General features: G+C 46.7%; 1 long non-coding RNA gene across 2 annotated transcripts; it reads left to right on the forward strand.

Moving 5' to 3' along the window:
* Positions 1-1,831: 1,831 nt before the first annotated feature.
* LOC146059220 (uncharacterized) lies at positions 1,832-16,611 on the forward strand. 2 transcript variants are annotated; one of them, XR_014470186.1, is made up of 3 exons: positions 1,832-2,006; positions 12,738-12,868; positions 16,379-16,611. It is a non-coding gene; the product is annotated as an uncharacterized LOC146059220 (long non-coding RNA). The 2 variants fall into 2 exon arrangements; XR_014470187.1 differs by lacking the exon at positions 1,832-2,006 and adding an exon at positions 11,842-11,963.
* The last annotated feature ends 2,622 nt before the right edge of the window (positions 16,612-19,233 follow it).

A 19,233-nucleotide genomic window follows, 5' to 3' on the forward strand; every position in this document is an offset into this window, starting at 1 on the left:
CATGGTGGAGGGGGTTTGAGAGATCTTGTAGTTGGTTATAGCTTGCATGCCTTTATCTCTTGTTAAGGCTTAATACATCTGCCCCATTGTACACCAGATACAGTGGATTTTTTTTCAATAATACGAAATAAATAAAAATCAGTCGACAACATTCAATTGAGAATCAGACCTCTGTATACTAGGACACAGGTTCTCAAAGTCGGTCCTCAGGACCCCACACAGTGCATGTTTTGCAGGTCTCCTCACAGAATCAAGTGAAATAATTAGCTCCACCTGTGAATCTTTTAAAATGTGTTAGTAATGAATGCACCTGTGCACCTGTCGGGTGACTAGGAAAATGTGAACTGTGCGGGGTCCTGAGGACCGAGTTTGAGAACCGCTGTACTAGGATAAACGCATTAACACCCCATACCTCTTCTTACCCACCCTAACTCTTTCTAATTCTATTTCTTCCAAATTACTTTATTCTTTGTACCTTTTATATTATTAACAAATATCACACATTCAATTCAAATCTTGTAAAATGTATTTATTTGTGCTTATTTATATTTATTGTTATATACTCTTTATTTCAAAGTCAATTATTCTTTATGACATCAAAAAATTAAAATGGACAAAAGTGGTTGTTCTGAATATCCTGAAGTGGACTTATAACAACGTGCATCCGATCCGCAACAAGTCATAGATTCTACAATATTCGGAACTGTTCTTATTGGCTGATCCATTTTAACTTTTTTGTATACAGAATTTGCTCTTTATATCCCTTATCCCTTATCCAAAATGTTTTGGACCAGAAGAATTTTGGATAACGGATTTTTCCATCTTTTGGAATATTTTTATATTTGAATGATGTATCTTGCATTTATGTTGTACAAACACATCAAACACATGAAATACACACAAATATATTTTATTTGTACATGAAACAAGGTTTCAAAACATGAAACAAAGTTTGTGTACTATCTCAGATACTGAATTTGAATGCCAAGCAATCATGTACTTGCACAAATTTAGTGCCAGTTACATGTTATTTCCTCTGTAGTGCCAGTTACAGATGTAGCCAGTAGGTTTTTAGCAAAAAATAAAAATAACAGTAAATTTTGGAGACTATGGTTTTGGAATAATTTGGATAACGGTTATTTGGATAAGGGATACTCAACCTGTACTTACAAGATGACATAGATTCATTGATGTTACCTGTACAATTTACCATTTTTCCAAATAAATATGTATGTTTAAAAAAAAGGGGGGGGGGGGTAGGTTTAGGCGGTGGGGTGCAGGGTTAGATTTGGGCACTAGTGGGAAATGTCAGTGTTTCGGGGGAGGGTTAGGCTTAAGGTGGCCACACATTACTGCAATGTATTGCGGCGGTGTATGGCCATCTGATCCCCCGCGAACCACCTGGTATGTAACGCATGCGACCCCTGTTCCCTGCTGCTGGGAGAGGGGTCTTAGTCGGAGGCCGTACCTGGGCATACTGGGGTCTGTCTAATGTCCGCTGGCATATAATATGTATCCAAGCTTATCTATGATTCTGTCTCTCAGCTCTTTGGCCCAGTAGCAGGACTGCCCCCTGTGGACGCATTCCATAACTGCATATGAAATTTACATACAGTAAAGCAGATTTACCAGCTATTTCTAAAGCATTTAGATGGTTTGAAGAGAAAATAAACTGCTAAAACATATCATTTAGCATTCCAGCCTACAGTAAACGGCATTTATGTAATTACAGTCATGTCATGTATTTTCCCACAATACTGTATAAGGATCTGAAAGTCAAAAAAAAAAAAAATCACATGACCGTTTTTTCAGTTTCTATCTAATTTGATTTTGTATATTTGAAAAGTGGATTATCCTTTAAACCCTAAGAAGTTCTTAAACCTTTTCAAGAGGAGATGTAACATTCTTCAGTCACCTGACTGCTATCTGCAACAGATTATTATTTCATGTGTTACAAGAAGAAAGATCTAGAGTGCAGGAGACAATTACAATATAGAATACACAAGGTAAGGTAGCGAGAGTTTGTTTCTATAGTGATTACACATGTAAAGATTTTAGGATGTGGGTTCAAGATACTGGCCCTTATTCTGATCGGTGCGGACTTTTCCGAATTCTTTCGGATGGCGTTTTTTAGCCGTCTGCGCATGCGTGGAGAACGCTACGCGCATGTGCCACGCATGGTCTCCGTACTTGTTCTCACTAATACCGTACAGAAATGTGCACCGCAATCATTCGGCCAATATGGGTGTGTTATGGGCGTCATGCGGAATGACACAGGGGCGTAGTTTCAAAGTGGGCTAAACTGGGCGGAAACATGGGCGGACACGGGGGAGTACACACATTTTGGTAGGCGTGCATTCGGACAGCACGCCGAATGCACGCGAGCAAAAAGGGAAGAAATGTGCGGTGTACAAAAGGTTACTCTTGCTTTGCGGATACCACTCGGTCATGCGCTAGGCAATCGGAACGCCTAATCAGGACGAACGCACCTCAACCAATGTCACCTGAACACAATACAATCACATACTTTACCCATTACTTGTTAGTTACACGCTTCTCACTGCTACAATTGGAAGCATTGCAGCTTAAAGGGAACATTACATGCTGCACTTGTCACACACTTTTACACTGCAAATAATCAACACAACTTAATATTAATAATACTAATACACATGGCACTTGTGCATGTATCAATTAATACAGACATTTGGGGGGCCAACATAAAATTTATTAAACAAACTTTGGTACAAATTTCAAAACCATAACAAAACAAATGGTACCATACCAGGACAAAAATGACATAATATATAATAAATAGCCACAGCAGAATCATTGGGAACACATCAGGTGGCTTCACAACAAAAGTACAGCACCAACACTTCAAGTACAGCACACAGTATTGGTAGCCGAAACAGGGCAACAGGTGAACCAAACATGACATTTGAACCGCGGGCAAAAGTGGTGACCCTGAGCACGGATTTGGACACAGGATGCTGACACACACAGCTCAATGGAAGATTTGGGAAGACATAACGGAGGAGATTAATGGGGACACAAGTTCATTTGCGAGCACGTTTGCCCCTGGCAGGCTCCTTGCCACGTGCAGCAGCTCTTCTGCCTCGTCCACGGCCAGAGTCCGATGGTGGCTCATGTGGAGCACATGCTGGTGAGGGGGTGGATCTTCTTCCCCCTCTGGCAGCAGGGAGTGATGAGGTTGGTAATGCACCCGAAGCGGGTGACATTAGGGCCCTATTGCTGTTAACTAGCTCCACCATAAGTTCATTATGGCGGAGGAGGAGGTCGTTTTGCCGCAGGGCTTGATCAGCCAGCACCTGCAGGCTACCAGCAATAGCTTGGTGGCTGCCAGCCATAGCTTGCTGGCTGGCACTCATAGCCTGCAGGCTCTCAGCAATACTCTGCTGGCTGGTGGTCAAACCCTGCAGCACCTCCTTGACCCTACGCACCCGCTCGAATGCCGACTCTCCCTGCTGCACAATACTATCCAGCACACGGCCCCACATGGACAATTCAGCCGCAGACAATCCCGGCGGCTGCTGCATGGGCCTGCTACTGGGGCCAGGTGGCACAGACTCCACAACCTCCTCAAGAGAATCTTGACCAAGCGGTGGCGATGCTGTTGAACAAGAAAATTCCAATTACCACACATTCCATGCAAAATTTAAAACATCTACTTATGGCCTGGCAAATAATTACCTTCAAGAGTAGAAGCCATCACTTCCGCTGGGGACTCGCTGTCTATAGTACTCACCCCCCGGACCTCCTCCACTGCAATACAGCACTGGGCCATCTCTTCCAGGGGGGTGAGCTCCAGCTTGGATGGCATGGGGCCAGCCCCAGAGGTCTGGCTGTGTTGCCACCGCTCGGTCAATTTCTTCTTGAGGTTGCCTTTAAAGTCGTGCCACCTGCAATCAAAGTGTACATATAAATACATGTAACTCCTCATGTTTGCTGTAGCACCCATTGCAATCTGAAACATAATACAACATGTGCCTACTGACACCAAACTTACATTATATTCATTTTTCATACCAACCCTTAGAAGATACAAAAACAGTCACCCTCCAATAACTATCAATTCAATGTCATGGCCAACATGTCTGTGCCTCCAAGCAACGTGAACACCCATTGGCCAACTCCATCTAATATTGAATGTAAACATTACTGGACTTGTACTACTCTAATGTAACACACATGTACTTGCCTCTTCTTAACATGCTCCGTCTGACGAACTTGTGGAGCCACTGCATTAATCTCCGCCGTTATCTCCTCCCAGATCTTCCATCTCCTTGTGTGTGTCAACTTCACCGCTGGACACTCAATTAAATCACGTGCCCGGGTCACCAGGATGTCAAGCTCCCGCGGTTCATATGCCATGTTTCGTGTTGTTGGTTCCCGTGTTGCCCCACTGCGGCCACGGGCACGGGCACTGCCACGGCCACGGCCACCGGTTGCTGTACCTGAAGTGCTGGCCTGGCTACTCTGTTGGGAAGCCACCTGCTGTGTTCCCAATGATTCTGCTGAAGCTGAGGATGGCCCAGCTGTTGATTGGCCTGATGTTGATGGGCCATCTGGGTTGAGGGGGACATAGGTGGTGTTGGCCTCCATGCGTGCCAAGAGATTCTGCACCACCTGGTCTTCCTCTGACTCTGAGCCTGGCATGTTTGCAACAAGTGTTAGCCTTTCTAGGACTACTTTTAAATACTATTTCTGTAATTGGCGTTAATCAGCTGCAACCTGCGTTCCGTACGGCCGCGTCCCGTACGCCAGCGTCAACCGTGCGGCGCATACGGGCCGCCCCTTGGTGTTGAAAAATATGTACAAAAAACCTGGCAAACTCAGTAAGTCTGATTTATTAGCTAAATGCAGATTCCAACACCAATGACCCAATACAACTGAGGTCAGACATTACATGTATATTTGAATGTACTTCTGTACTGTGCACTTGTTTGCTATGTAGTACAACTGACACTACCCATTCCATATGTCAATCCAGTCCACCAATTAGCCACAAGTAATCAGTGCTAGCATCCAAATCACATGTGAAAGCACTCCAAATTCAGGCTGGATGCTAGCTACTTTTCATTCCACCTCTGTAGTATGGCCCAGTAGAAGGTAAGTGTACACATGGCACCATGGCGTAATTTTGGGAAAAGGTCTGCCACTATTTGCTATGTTTCTGTTGCATAGCTTTCATTATAAAATAGCTGTTTAGTACCTTGTTGAGTTAGGTGTTAGTGTCTAGTGATGCAGACTATTTCACCTGGTGCTTATACCCATGTTTGGTGAATGTTATAGATTATATATATTGTGTTTACATCTTAGTTTAGACTGTGTGTTTAGGATGGGGGTGCGATGCAATGGGTTAGCCGTCTGTTCGGGCGCATACACGCTGTTAGTGTACAAATGAACAATAAAGTTAATACCAAATATCACTCTAACCAACCAATGACAGCACTTGATTGTTTGATTAGTGCCACTCCTAAAATGGCTGCCTACCAGCGTGCGGAACCCTTCTCCACTGCGGAGCTACTGGCGCTGGTGGGAGTGATGGAGCGGAGACTGGGGCAGGCAGGCCCCTTCATCTCGAATAGGGATAAGCACCGGGCATATGTTGCGGCCCGGCGCCGCATATTCGCCCGCACTCATGTGCGGAGGACCATCGCCCAACTGGAGAGGCGATGGTCCGACCTGCGGAGGCGGGAGCCGGATCGTCTGCAGGCTCTGAGGCGGCGTCTGCAACGCTGTAAGTATTTTCGCCAAATACCTATAAATTACAGTGGCCAGGATTCGGTCTGCTTCAAAAGTGTTAAAATGGAGAGTAACAAACAGGCAGGCAATCAGCTCCTACCTGGCATTTTACAACTACAGTCTGTGACATGACAGGAAGGATCTGATTGGCTGCGTGTTTATCACTCTACATTTTATCACTTTTGAAGGCTACTGCATCTAGGCCAGTGAGTGTTTGCATTTTAACATTATTTAATATTAATATTACATGAGGTCAATTGGGTGTTTATGACATAGAAAAGCCATATACTATATGTGTGATATATAACACATATATAATGTGGTTATGAGATGTACTTGTTAGAGTAATTTAAATGTGAAATGACACTCACCCATTTTGTTTGTTTAACCCACAGCGCGGGAGAGAGCCAGACAGGCCCGTCAGGAGGCCCAGGAGGTGGGCAGTGCGGAGGCCAGACAGGAGGTGCCCATTGAGGAGGCCAGACAGGAGGTGGGCATTGAGGAGGAGTCACAGGCCCACAGTTATGTGACAGAGGAGGACACGGAGGAGGCACAGGAGGTCGACGTGGAGGAGGAGGTGCCCCTACCCCTGGACGATGTGCCACCACCTCCCAATGTGGAGGATGAGGACCTGGTGGAGCTGCCTGGCAGGGGTAAGTAGACATAATGCTTCATTACTGAGTTAGGTACAGGTTGTTATGTCGCACAGCTGATTCAATTTTCCTATAATATAGTAAAGAGTAGTCCCAAAAAATGGAAAACAACAGACACACTTTGGTCTTATAGGCCCATGCTGCAAACGTGCAATCTGGATGCTCATGTAGGTGATGAGTCTTAATTTATGGATGCTCTTTGTATAGAAACAACAATAAAACATCAATGGAATATGGGCAGGCCTGATTTATACTGGAGTCCCATGTGGGCAGTTTGCATGAGCCCCCCTCTAGCCAGTGTGCCCGTGTTGTTGTCATGTATTTTTGTAAGGTATTATGTATGATGGATTGACCTTAGAAATTGTTTGGTGTATGGAAGCGGATTAGTGCTGCACTTTCACCTATGTGGCAAATGTGACAAGGAATCATGAAGTAATGGGAAGAGGGAGTAGCCGAGCATTTTCCTGTGGTATCTATTCTATCTATTCGATCTATCTATCATGCAGTTTAGCTATTAAGCAGTAACATGCAGGTATATATGTATGGGTCAATGTGGCATGTTGTAGTGGGTGTATGTTTTGAGTTGAGTGAGGAGTCTTTGGCCAGGACAAGTGTGAGTGATCCTCAAGTGTGGTTCTGTTTTTGATATATAGATTGTGAAATGTATATGTCACACAAGTGTGTGTGTGTGTGGTGGCAGCATCATGATCATATATTTGATGACATAACATACAAGAGTGGATAAGGCTTTTTTTGTATGTATGTTTTCTCATGGTGTAGGTCATGGGTCTTCAACCTTTGGCCCTCCAGATGTTGTGAAACTACATGTTCCAACATGCATTGCCACATTTTTTCCTATAAGAGCATGCCAAAAAACCTCAGGGCATGCTGGGACATGTAGTTCCACAACATCTGGAGGGCCACCGGTTGAAGACCTGTGGTGTAGGTACTTAGGATTGACTGTACAAGGTGTACGTGAGTAGCATAATTAATGTTGTACCCCCTTTCTCATGCACACAGATTACCAGGAGCCACCCCAGGGAGTAAGAGGGGCTCTCATGAGCTTAAGGGAGGACCTGAGGCGGATGACGGCTCATGTGGAGGACCTCTGTGTCCTGCTGCTGGACGAGTGATGGTGGTCCATGTGTTGTATTTATTTAAATAAAAGTTTGCCGTTGTTTAAGAAGTTGTCTGTGTGTTATTTTAGAATTTAACAGTAAAAGTATAAAAAGCATTTAAAACACAAACATGTGGATGTTTAGATATGTACACAGTAAAAGGGTAGATAACATTTTTATCCACATAGGGAATGTTAGGGTTAATGTATAGTGCTTGTAAGTGTTTAAGGATCAATTAGCTAAATAACAGATGACCAGGAGCAACAATCTGTTCTCAAAGTGGTTTGTTAATTGCATAAGTGTGTCATGTGATCTATTTGGGAACTCAGATAAGAGTAGTCTGGTTTTGTGCGTAAGTACACCGCATCTGTGCGTAGTGGCCGCTTCGCGTCCGTTCTGACGCGGGAAGGCCGTGCATACGCGGTCAGACCGTGCAGAATCGGAGTGTTTCCCCCGCACACGCATGGTTTGTATGTCGTCCGTACACACGCCCTGTTCTTAAAGAGTGAGTCCGTCCGAATGCGGAGGACACGTGGGCGTTTCTACGGACGATGCCCGCACGCTGCCGCACAGCGTGGCGTGTGGCCCGCACCGTAAGAATTCGGGAATATCCGCACCGATCAGAATAAGGGCCACTGTGAGGTAATACATACTTGCCGACTTTTTAAAACTCCTCTCTGGGAGAAGCCCGGAGACTCGAGGAGTGAAAGGGGGGCGGGAAGAGGCTACATTGTGGGGGCGGGGCGAGGCTGATGTCACTAAGTCCCACCCCCATGACTGGCAGCAGCATCAATTTGCAGGTCCGTGGATGTTGGGCGGGGCCAAAATGATGCGAAATGACGCAAATCACGTCATTTTAGCCCCTCCCCGCGGACCCGCGAAATTCAGAGCTTTAAACCTTGAGGAAGGGGGGAGCCAGGGCTGTAGGGAAAATGCGGGAGACTTGCCCACCTTACCGGGGGGCCGGGAGGGGTACCCGATTTGCGGGACCCTCCCGACCATTCCGGGAGGGTAGGCTAGTCTGAGTAATGTCAGGGTGCCAAATTGCGGTATTGCTTATGTATTATTGTTTAATGACATAAATGTATCTCAAATTCATTTTCTAATGTTTAATGCAAAAATAGCTGTAAAATGAGTGTGATTAAGGTCGACATAGGGTTAGGTCGACAGGGTCATTAGGTCAACACATGCATGCATCAGGAGGACATGGGCAAGGTCGACAGTCTAAAGGTCGACATGGGCACACTATTGTATTCTCTCACTACTAGTGGATGGTAGGGCATGAAATACCGCCTGTCGGCACATGTCGGTTTAAAAACAACCTTCCCCATGTCGAACAAATGCATGTGTCGACCTAATGACCCTGTTGACCTAACCCCATGTTATCCTTCAGGTGTGTCGACATTGATGCATGTTGACCTTCCTCTTGTTGACACCTAATGACTATATACTCTGTGAACCACAACAACCCATATGAAAATACTGTAGCTTATATTACTCTGAATACACTAGATAGCTAAATGTGCACATGATTGGTTGGTGTAGTTTACACGAGTTGATTCTTAAATGAACTCAGTAATGCCCTTCCATAGCCTGCAGGTGTCAGTGTTGCTGTAAATACAGTAAGTACAGTAGCACAGATGTAGTAATTGACCAAACGCTCCGCATCTGTGATGTTAGTTATGTAGAAACTCAGCTTCGTGGGGAGAGGGGGCCACAATGTTGCTTCATCAGTTTCCCGGGAGCGTAATGTCATTCAGTGACAGGAGCTGATTGGTGGACACAATTTATCTCTAGCAAATGTCCCACTACAGTATCTGCTACTTGGTGTCTTTAATTGGGCGTATAGTACAGTACACCATGTCGCATATAGTATATGTTTTAAAAATAGATACAGTGGTGTAACTACAGGGTGGCTAGCAGGGCCGGTGCTAGGGGGTTTGGCGCCCTCCTGCAAACTATAAATTTGCGCCCACCCAAGCTTTACAAAGGGACAGCGCACACCAAAAGAAAAATGTGTGATCTCACAAGGAAGGGGAATGGCCACACAATAATACTCCCACTCCAAATTACACCACATAGTAGCACAATATTATTCACCTTACACAGCTGTAACTAGCCATTTTGGTGCCATGAGTTAAAAAACAGGAAGAGTTTGCGCCGTAGGAGCACGCAAAAATGTAGGAGCGTGGCTCCATGGGGAATGGGCATCGTCACATAAAAGTACCAATTACACTGTAATCCCCATAGCACATTATGCTTCGCACCTCAATGTCCATTACACATTATACCACAAACAGTAATGCAATTTATACATTATGCCACACATCATGATGCCCCTTATACAATATGCAACACACCATAATGCCCATTACAAATGATGCCACACACCGTAATTTCACATACAAAATATGCCATGCACCATAATGCCCATATGACATTGACACACATTATGCTACACATAATGCCCCGTGTACTCCTGGATATGCCCACATTTGAAGGGCTGCTTATTCATAACGCCCACACCAATTGCCAAAAGTAGTTGCTCTGCTTATACATAGTGCTCACACCAGTTGCTGACATTAGTAGCACTGTGTAACCATATGCCCACACAAGTTGCCGACATTAGTAGCACTGTGTAACCATATGCCCACACAAGTTGCCGACATTAGTAGCACTGTGTAACCACATGCCCACACCAGCTGCTGACATTAATAGCACTGTGTAACCATATGTCCACACCAGTTGCCGACATTAGTAGCACTATGTAACCATATGCCCACACCAGTTGCCAACAGCAGTAGCACTGCCTATACACGTGCCCACAACAGTTGCCGACAGCAGTAGCGCTGCCTATACACGTGCCCACACCAGTTGCCGACATTAGTAGCGCTGCCTATACACATGCCGACAGTAGTAGCGCTGCCTATACACGTGCCAACACCAGTTGCCGACATTAGTAGCGCTGCCTATACATGTGTCCACACCAGTTGCCGACAGTAGTAGCACTGCTTATACATGTGCTCACACCAGTTGCCAATAGTAGTATTGCTGTCTATACACGTGCCCACACCAGTTGCCGACATTAGTAGCGCTGTCTACACACATGCTCACACCAGTTGCCGACATTAGCAGTGCTGCCTATACATGTGCCCACACCAGTTGTCAACATTAGCAGCACTGCCTACACATAATGCCCACACCAGTTGCCGACAGTAGTAGCACTGCCTATACACGTGCCCACACCAGTTGCCGACATTAGTAGCGCTGTCTACACACATGCTCACACCAGTTGACGCCATTAGTAGCGCTGTCTATACACGTGCCCACACCAGTTGCCGACATTAGTAGTGCTGTCTACACACATGCTCACACCAGTTGCCGATATTAGCAGTGCTGCCTAAACATGTGCCCACACCAGTTGCCGACATTAGCAGCACTGCCTACACATAATGCCCACACCAGTTGCCGACAGTAGTAGCACTGCCTATACACGTGCCCACACCAGTTGCCGACATTAGTAGCGCTGTCTACACACATGCTCACACCAGTTGACGCCATTAGTAGCGCTGACTATACACGTGCCCACACCAGTTGCCGACATTAGTAGCGCTGACTATACACGTGCCCACACAAGTTGCCGACATTAGTAGTGCTGACTATACACGTGCCCACACCAGTTGCCGACATTAGTAGCGCTGTCTACACACATGCTCACACCAGTTGCCGACATTAGCAGTGCTGCCTATACATGTGCCCACACCAGTTGCCGACATTAGCAGCACTGCCTACACATAATGCCCACACCAGTTGCTGACATTAGTAGTGCTGACTATACACGTGCCCACACCAGTTGCGGACATTAGTAGCACTGACTATACACGTGCCCACACCAGTTGCGGACATTAGTAGCGCTGTCTACACACATGCTCACACCAGTTGCCGACATTAGTAGTGCTGCCTGAACACATGTTCACATCAGTTGCCGACATTAGTAGTGCTGCCTGTACACATGTTAACATCAGTTGCTGACATTAAAGTGTAAGTGTAAGGCAGCACTATTAGTCTCCTGGCAGCTCAGCCTCTCCTGTGTCTTTAGTGACAGTCTTGCTCCCGCATAGCCCCGCCCCCTTTGTCTGTGTAGCCACGCCGATTTTTAATTGTGTAGCCCCGCCCCTTTTCATCATACTGCTGCTTGCTGACCTGTTTAGGAGCCTGGAGGGAGCTCTGTGCCTCCGGCGCTGCTGCGTGTGCCCTGCAGTGTGAGACAGGGGCAGCAGCAGCCGGCAGCCACAGAGACAGCAGGGGATGCAGAGCAGGGACAGCGCCTCTCCTGCCCAGCGCCTACCTGCTTTGCATCCTCTGCTGAGCGGGTAACGCCGGCTCTGGTGGCTAGACTGGCAAGTGTCCACGGGTAGACAAGGTGAGGTCACCTCAAAATCAGTAAATAAGGGGCAGATTTATTAACCCTTTGAGTGCCAACGTTGCTGTGAGAGATTCTCAAAATATCCGCTAAAGATGCCTACGCCGCTCACAGCGACTGTTCTTTTAGTGTAAATAAATACAAATACAGGCGAGTCAATTTAATGAGGTTTAGTAAAATATTGCACCCAAAAAAAGAACAGTTTGAGGGTCTCTCACAGTGACATTGGTACTTGAAGGGTTAAGTGATAAAGCGATACAATGGGCCCAGCTAGAGTGTAACATGCTGGTGAAGGGGTGTTAGGGAATAGAAGGTGGCAGGCTAGTGGTGTGGCTGTGTTAAAACATTGAGGACCAGTCTGTATTATATTGAATACGGCTGCTAAAAGTGTCTGTCATAGTCCTCGCACATTGAGCTGAATGTACACCATTGTAGTGAAAATGCATAAAGTGGCAGACGTGCGGCCGCCAATAGACGATACTGCAGGTGACTTTCTATCCACCACCCCCTGTATTTGTGGTCATCTGTCATTAGCACTCACATGCCACTATGCAGCCAACCAACCTGATTGGGTGACATACTGTACAGAAAAGCCAGGCACAGCTACCAAACCACTCAGCAAAATAAATACTTTTAATTTCCAGTTTTTCCAGTATTTACTGATACAGAATTGTCCCTGAAGCACCTGCCCATCTGCTGCAATGCAATGTCACTCTCATATATTTATCAATAATATGTCTGACCGCTAATTTCTTTTGTACTGATTCCTGTTAGGAGCTGCAAGTATGCAAGACTTCTAAGGGACCTTAGGCAGAAATTGAATTTATTGCTCCTTCTCCCCTAACCCCACACGCCACCAATACCCAGCCCCTCAAGTGGAAGTGTGGAGGTGGCATCTAAGAAGAGTAGGTATGCAATTACTTGCTTCTCATGAGCAGGGGGGTCCAGGGCTGCTTAGGGTGCTTCCTCCGCTGATCCGTTGCCAGGCATTATCCCCGGAGCGCCAAAAAGCTTTGTCCCAAATATTGACATAGTTGACATGGACACCGTCAAAGCGTACCACGTCCCCACTCATGGCTCGCTGTGCTCGCAATGCTTCAGCACAGTGGTGTAACTATAAATTATGCTCCCCCAAGCCAAATGCCTCTCCGTGTCCCCCCTGGTCCCTTCCCACCATATGCATCTGTGTCCTTCCTGGTCCCTTCCCACCAAATGCCTCTCTTTGTCCCCTCTGCTATCTTCCCACCACAAGTCTCTCTTTGTCCCCCCTGGTCCCTTCCCACCACATGCCTCTATTTGTCCCCCCTGGTACCTTACCACCACATGCCTCGCTGTGTTCCCCCACCCCCTGGGTCCCTTCCCACCACATGCCTATATGTGCCCCCCTGGTCCACACTTTGACCACCCTGGTGGGACTTACTTTAAATGAATGGCTGCAGAAAAAGGTGAATTACCAAGCTGCTTCTAATTACTGCTGTCTGCCACACTCGTGGCTGGGAGCGCTGTGATTGGCAGAGGCATCTCTGAAGGGGCAGAGCAGGGAGAGCGCAGCGAACTCACAGGCAGAACCATCTCGGTCGGTGCATTGTACCCCATCCCCTATAGAACACTTTGCACCGTGGGCACCTGGACATCCTCTCCCCCGGGACTGGCTGCGAGCACGCGGCACACTGCCCCCAGAAGCTGACGGTACTGCCCCCAGGAGCAGACGGTTTGACCGACAGTCACCCCCACCCCCTCACCTATGTGCAGCAGCGGGGATGACCGGGCGGCAGCATACAGCTTGTACTGGAGCTCTATGTTCTGGCGGTGCGGGAAGCACTGCTGAATTTGAAAAGACTGGCTGGGCCGGATGCTGATTGGCTGAGAGAATTCTCAGTATTTTGTCAGCAGCGCTCCCTGCCCTGCCGGCACACAGCGCTACAACTTCCAGCGGGGCTTGGGAGAAAAAGACCACCCGTTGTCAGTGTAGCCAACGGCAGCATGATGTCAGTGAGCCGGGCGCCCACCACAGACCCCGCTGGTGCAGCTCCTCCAAGCCGCCGCGGGGTCTGCAGCATGGTAGCTACGCCACTGCTTCAGCACTATTCTATTCTTCCTCTTTGCCCTAGTGGATGGTGGTGCATGCAATACCCCCTGTCGGCACATGTCGGCTCGAAAAAAAAACATGAAAAATTCACATCCACCTTTTTACTGTTGACCTTGCCATTGTTGACCTTCCAACCCTGTCAACCTTAGGCATGTCTGCCTATTTCAGGGTCGACCTAAGGCCTGTTGGCCTTCATTGGTCGACCCAAGGAATGTCGACCTACTGTAAATAGGGTTGACTTAATGACTCAGGTACTACAGCATATTGCAGGCACCATTTAAGGAAATTTCAGGGCGCCATCTGCTGTTCATTCAGCTTAAATGCATGGGGGTATTTTTCTGACTGAGGTGTCTGGCTTTCAGACAATAGTATAAGGTAGCTGTTGCTTCCTAATTGCCTGCTATGGTTTCCTCACCTCAGAATGTGCAATTGACAAGGTCCTCTACCATGCCACAGCATTTCCCACAATCGGCAGGGACATATCAAGTGGGTGCACCACTGGTTTAAGTTTATGTAGACACCATATTGGCAGTCACCTTATCCCAACATGCAGCAGTTGCTAAACTCATACCCTTTACCGTGGCAAACTGGGCATGTAGCACCAGTTTCATGGTTGTTGGTATGCAATACACTGGGCAATATGCCGGTGAGGACTCCTCCCACTGCAGCTTCTTTTTCTTTTCTAACCCTAAAATTTCCCGGCACCAGTAACTAGGGAGACACCCCATATCATTTATTTTCTGCTCTTGCATAATGTCATCATTTTGTTGGAAATATGGCGGTGGCACCATAGGACTGATTTCTACAGTATATAGACAACATCCCCTTTCTGAATAAATAGACAGAAATACTAAAATATACGAAAAAATACAGAAGAATATGCTGCTGTCCAGTCAAAGCTCTCTCTTGGTCATGGTAGGACAGCACAGGCCACCGTTGACTCAGAGAACTACGAACCTGCACTCATTATATATACACTACTAGTCACCGAACTAGGATAGGCGACTGTGTACACCAAAGACAAAAGACTAGCTCTATGGGTCAAATATATATGAAGCAAGCAGTGATAGGAATAGAGAGGCATGCTTGTGGATAAGTTGCCCAAGATAACCAATCAGCAAGAAAGTATAATTTTATAGCATGTACTTGGTAAATGATACTTCCCAAGCACAATAAGACCCTCCTCCAGTCTCCAAACCTACAAGCGTTCCCTGAAAACTCACCTCTTCAGGCAAGCTTACCAAAATCCAGAACCAGCCACTTAACCGTCATATACCGTTCATATCTAATCACATCCCCACTGTACAGTCCACACATATCCACTCTTTCGTTTCCACATTTTCCATCCTCCTGACCCATGGCCAAACTGCAGGGTCACTGTATCACACAGCATACCAGGAACCTTTGCATTCTGCTGGAACTAATGCCTATTTCCCTATAGATTGTAAGCATGCAAGCAGGACGCTCATACCTTTGACGGTCTGTAATACCCAGTTTGTTGTATCAATGTCTCCTATTATAAAGCGCAACAGAATATGTTGCTCTATATAAGAAACTTGATAATAATAAATAAAGCTGATTGATTGCCACGGGCAACTTTTCCTCTTGCTCATTTCATTGCTCTCTTCATTGTTTTATACATTTCACCCCATGTTCTAAAGAGTCGCCATAGGATTTGCACAGGTAGTCCCTTGCAGCCAGATGTGCTTTAAGAGTGGAGGTGGTCCGTTTGCAACCTCCTAGATTCAGGTGCACTCTTCTCTCCCGGACACAGCCCAGTGCGAAATAAAAGAGTCTGAGCACTAAAGCACTTACACTCTGTTGCACATACGCAGACCTCCGGAAAAATGTATTTATCGCGGGACTCCGGAGAATAAGTATTTAAAAATAGATGCAGTGTGGCCCCCTTTTGGACTCAGGGGACATTGCACCCATTATAAATACGCCACTGAACGCAGCCCTGGAAGAGTAGGTGGCTCTCCCGCATCCTGCCCGCTTCCTTATGAAGCGGACAGGATAGTATGTTACTCACCGGCAATTGCGGGAGCTGTGGGAGGTGGGTGGGGCTAAATGTCTTCTCGGAGAGAAGACTTACCCAGTAGGTAAGTGTGATATGACCCCTCCTAGAATCCGAAGCTCAGAATAAAAAGATTTCAGATTCGCATTGCCTGTCGTAGATGTTGTTCAGCGCTGATTAATGCAAATGGAATTTGCAGCCTTATCACCATGCAAAGCACAAAATTCAGTTCAATAGATTTGTTCTTACGCGCGTGAAGCCTTTCAATGACATATTCTGAGATTCTTTTATTTATTTACTTTCTTCTAGGGCTATTTTGGTTCTTCCGGTCCGCTGTACGCCAAGGTCATTGAAGAAAATAAACAGCGTAGCTCATGCTGTGATTGATAAAATATTTAGCAGAGAACATCTTGGCTGTTTTGTTCAATTCAAAAGTGAACTGTTAATTGGTGCCAGGCCCACAGGCCCTGCATTTCCAGCACTAATAAAAGCCATGTGCTTTCACTGCCCATAATGATCCGGCGTTTTTGTTCAGAGCTTGAACGCACAGGGAAAGAATAAAGGTTCGTACCATGGAAACTAGATCAAGTAATGACTGGATAAATGTGATGTAACCTGACTGCGCTGAAATCAACACTGTCCCTTTATTCTTTCCCATATGGGAGGATACCGTGTGAAGCTAATTAATTGAGTTGAATTTGATGCCAGTAATACAGCCTTTAGTCATCTGTACATTAACATTGAGAAAAGATGCCGCTTTTTACTAATGTTCCATTTCTAGTCTGTATTCTGTTTATGCGGCTGGTTCATACTTGCCTACCCTCCCGGAATGGCCGGGAGGGTCCCGCAAATCGGGTCCCCCTCCCGGTCCCCCGGGAAGGGGGGCAAGTCTCCCGCATTTCCCTACAGCCCCTGCTCCCCCTCTCCCCACGGTCTAAAAACTCTGACTTTCGCGGGTCCGCTGGGAGGGGGCGGGGCTAAATGACGCAATTCGCGGCATTTCGCGTCATTTTTAGCCCCTCCCCCCACCCACGGACCCGCAAATTGAGGCTTCAGCCCGTCATGGGGGCAGGGCTTGATGACATCACCCGTGCCCCACCCCCAAAACGAAGCCTCTACCCGCCCCCTTTCACTCCTCTCCGGGCTTCACCCGGAAAGGAGTATGCCAAAGTCGGCAAGTATGGGCTGGTTGTTTCTTGTTCCCTCTAGACGTGGTCTGGCACACATGTGGGTGGAAATTCAGTGGAATCCATACAATGAGGTTGGTTGGCTGCATAGTGGCATGTGAGTGCTGATGACTGATGTCCACAAATACAGGCGGTGGGGTGGATGGAAAGTCACCTGCAGTATCGTCTATTGGCGGCCGCATGTCTGCGACTTTATGCATTTTCACTGCAATCTTCTTCCTTGGTGTACATCCATTCAGCTCAATGTGCAAGGACTGTGACAGACACTTTTAGCAGCCATATTCAATATAAACCAGACTGGTCCGCTATGTATTAACACAGCCACACCACTAGCCTGCCACCTTCTATTCCCTAACACCCCTACACCAGCATGTTACACTCTACCCCCTAACACACCCCGTAACATACCCACACCAATAGCCGCCCTGCTAGTAGGAATTTTGGGGCCCGGGACTGATTTCCATTCCGGGCCCCTCAGCCCCCCTTATCTCCCCACCATCCCTCCCTTCACTTACCGCCTGACTGCTGCTCCCTTATCCCCTCCTGCTAAATGCAGCAGGTCCCGAAGCACATGCTTTCTCAATGCAAGACACCTGCGACCAATTAAAATGCAGCACCAGCTGGTGAGCCAATCAGAGCTTGTGTAAAGGCAGCCGCTCTGATTGGATAACGGTACACGAGCTCTGATTCGGTGCAGCAATTTAATTGACCATTAGCTTCCTGCACCGAAGAAGCCTGGGCTTCGTTCAGTGCACCGAGTGCAGAGCAGGTAGCCCAGTAGAGGCAGTTGGGAGGGGGGGGGGGATGTGGTGGGCAAAATGAGCTGCCCAGGCCCTTCCAGAGGCCGGGCCCAGGACAGCTGTATCACTGGACTAAAATTATACAGCTGTATCACTGGCCTGGGATTATACAGCTTTATCACTGGACTTTAATGGCAATATCACTGGACTTTAACTGCAGTACCAATGGACTTTAATGGCAATATCACTGGACTTTAATGGCAATACCACTGGGCTGAATTTATGCAGCAGTATCACTGGACTAGAATTATGCAGCAGTATCACTGGACTGGATTTATGCAGCAGTATCACTGGAGTTTAATAGCAGTACCATTGGACTAGCACTATCACTGGACTGGAACTGCAGCAGTATCACTAAACTGGATACAGCACTATTACTGGACTGGAACTGCAGCAGTATCACTGAACTTTAAAGGCAGTATTTCTGGACTTGAACTGAAGTACCAATGGACTTTAATGGCAATACCACTGGACTAAACTTATGCAGCAGTATCACTGGACTGGACTTTAACTGCATAATCACTGTACTTTAATAGCAGTATCACTGAACTTTATTTAATAGCAGTACCAATGGACTTTAACGGCAATATCACTGGACTTTAACGTCAGTATTACTGGACTTGAACTGAAGTACCAATGGACTTTAATGGCAATACCACTGGACTAAACTTATGCAGCAGTATCACTGGACTGGACTTTAACTGCATAATCACTGTACTTTAATAGCAGTATCACTGAACTTTATTTAATAGCAGTACCAATGGACTTTAATGGCAATATCACTGGACTTTAAAGGCAGTACCACTAGACTGGTCTTATGCAGCAGTATCACTGGAATGGACGTATGCAGCAGTGTCACTGGACTGGACATTAATGGCAGCAGTATCACTGGACTGGACTTTAACTGCAGTATCACTGGAGTTTATTTAATGGCAGTCTCAATGGACTTTAATGGCAGTACAAGAGACTTTAACGGCACTATCACTGGACTTTAATGGCAGTACAACTGGACTACATTTATGCAGCAGGATCACTGAACTGGACTTTAATGGAAGCAGGACTGGACTCAGCAGGACAGGCCACGAGTCACGACACCACACCACAGCAGCACAGCACAGTACACCCTTCCTTTCCCCTCTCTTAAGCAGGAGTGAGAAAATGGCACCGCCCGCCCGCA

The sequence above is a fragment of the Crinia signifera genome, chromosome 2 (genome assembly GCF_055691185.1).
Source record: "Crinia signifera chromosome 2, ASM5569118v1, whole genome shotgun sequence".
NCBI classification, from domain to species: domain Eukaryota; kingdom Metazoa; phylum Chordata; class Amphibia; order Anura; family Myobatrachidae; genus Crinia; species Crinia signifera.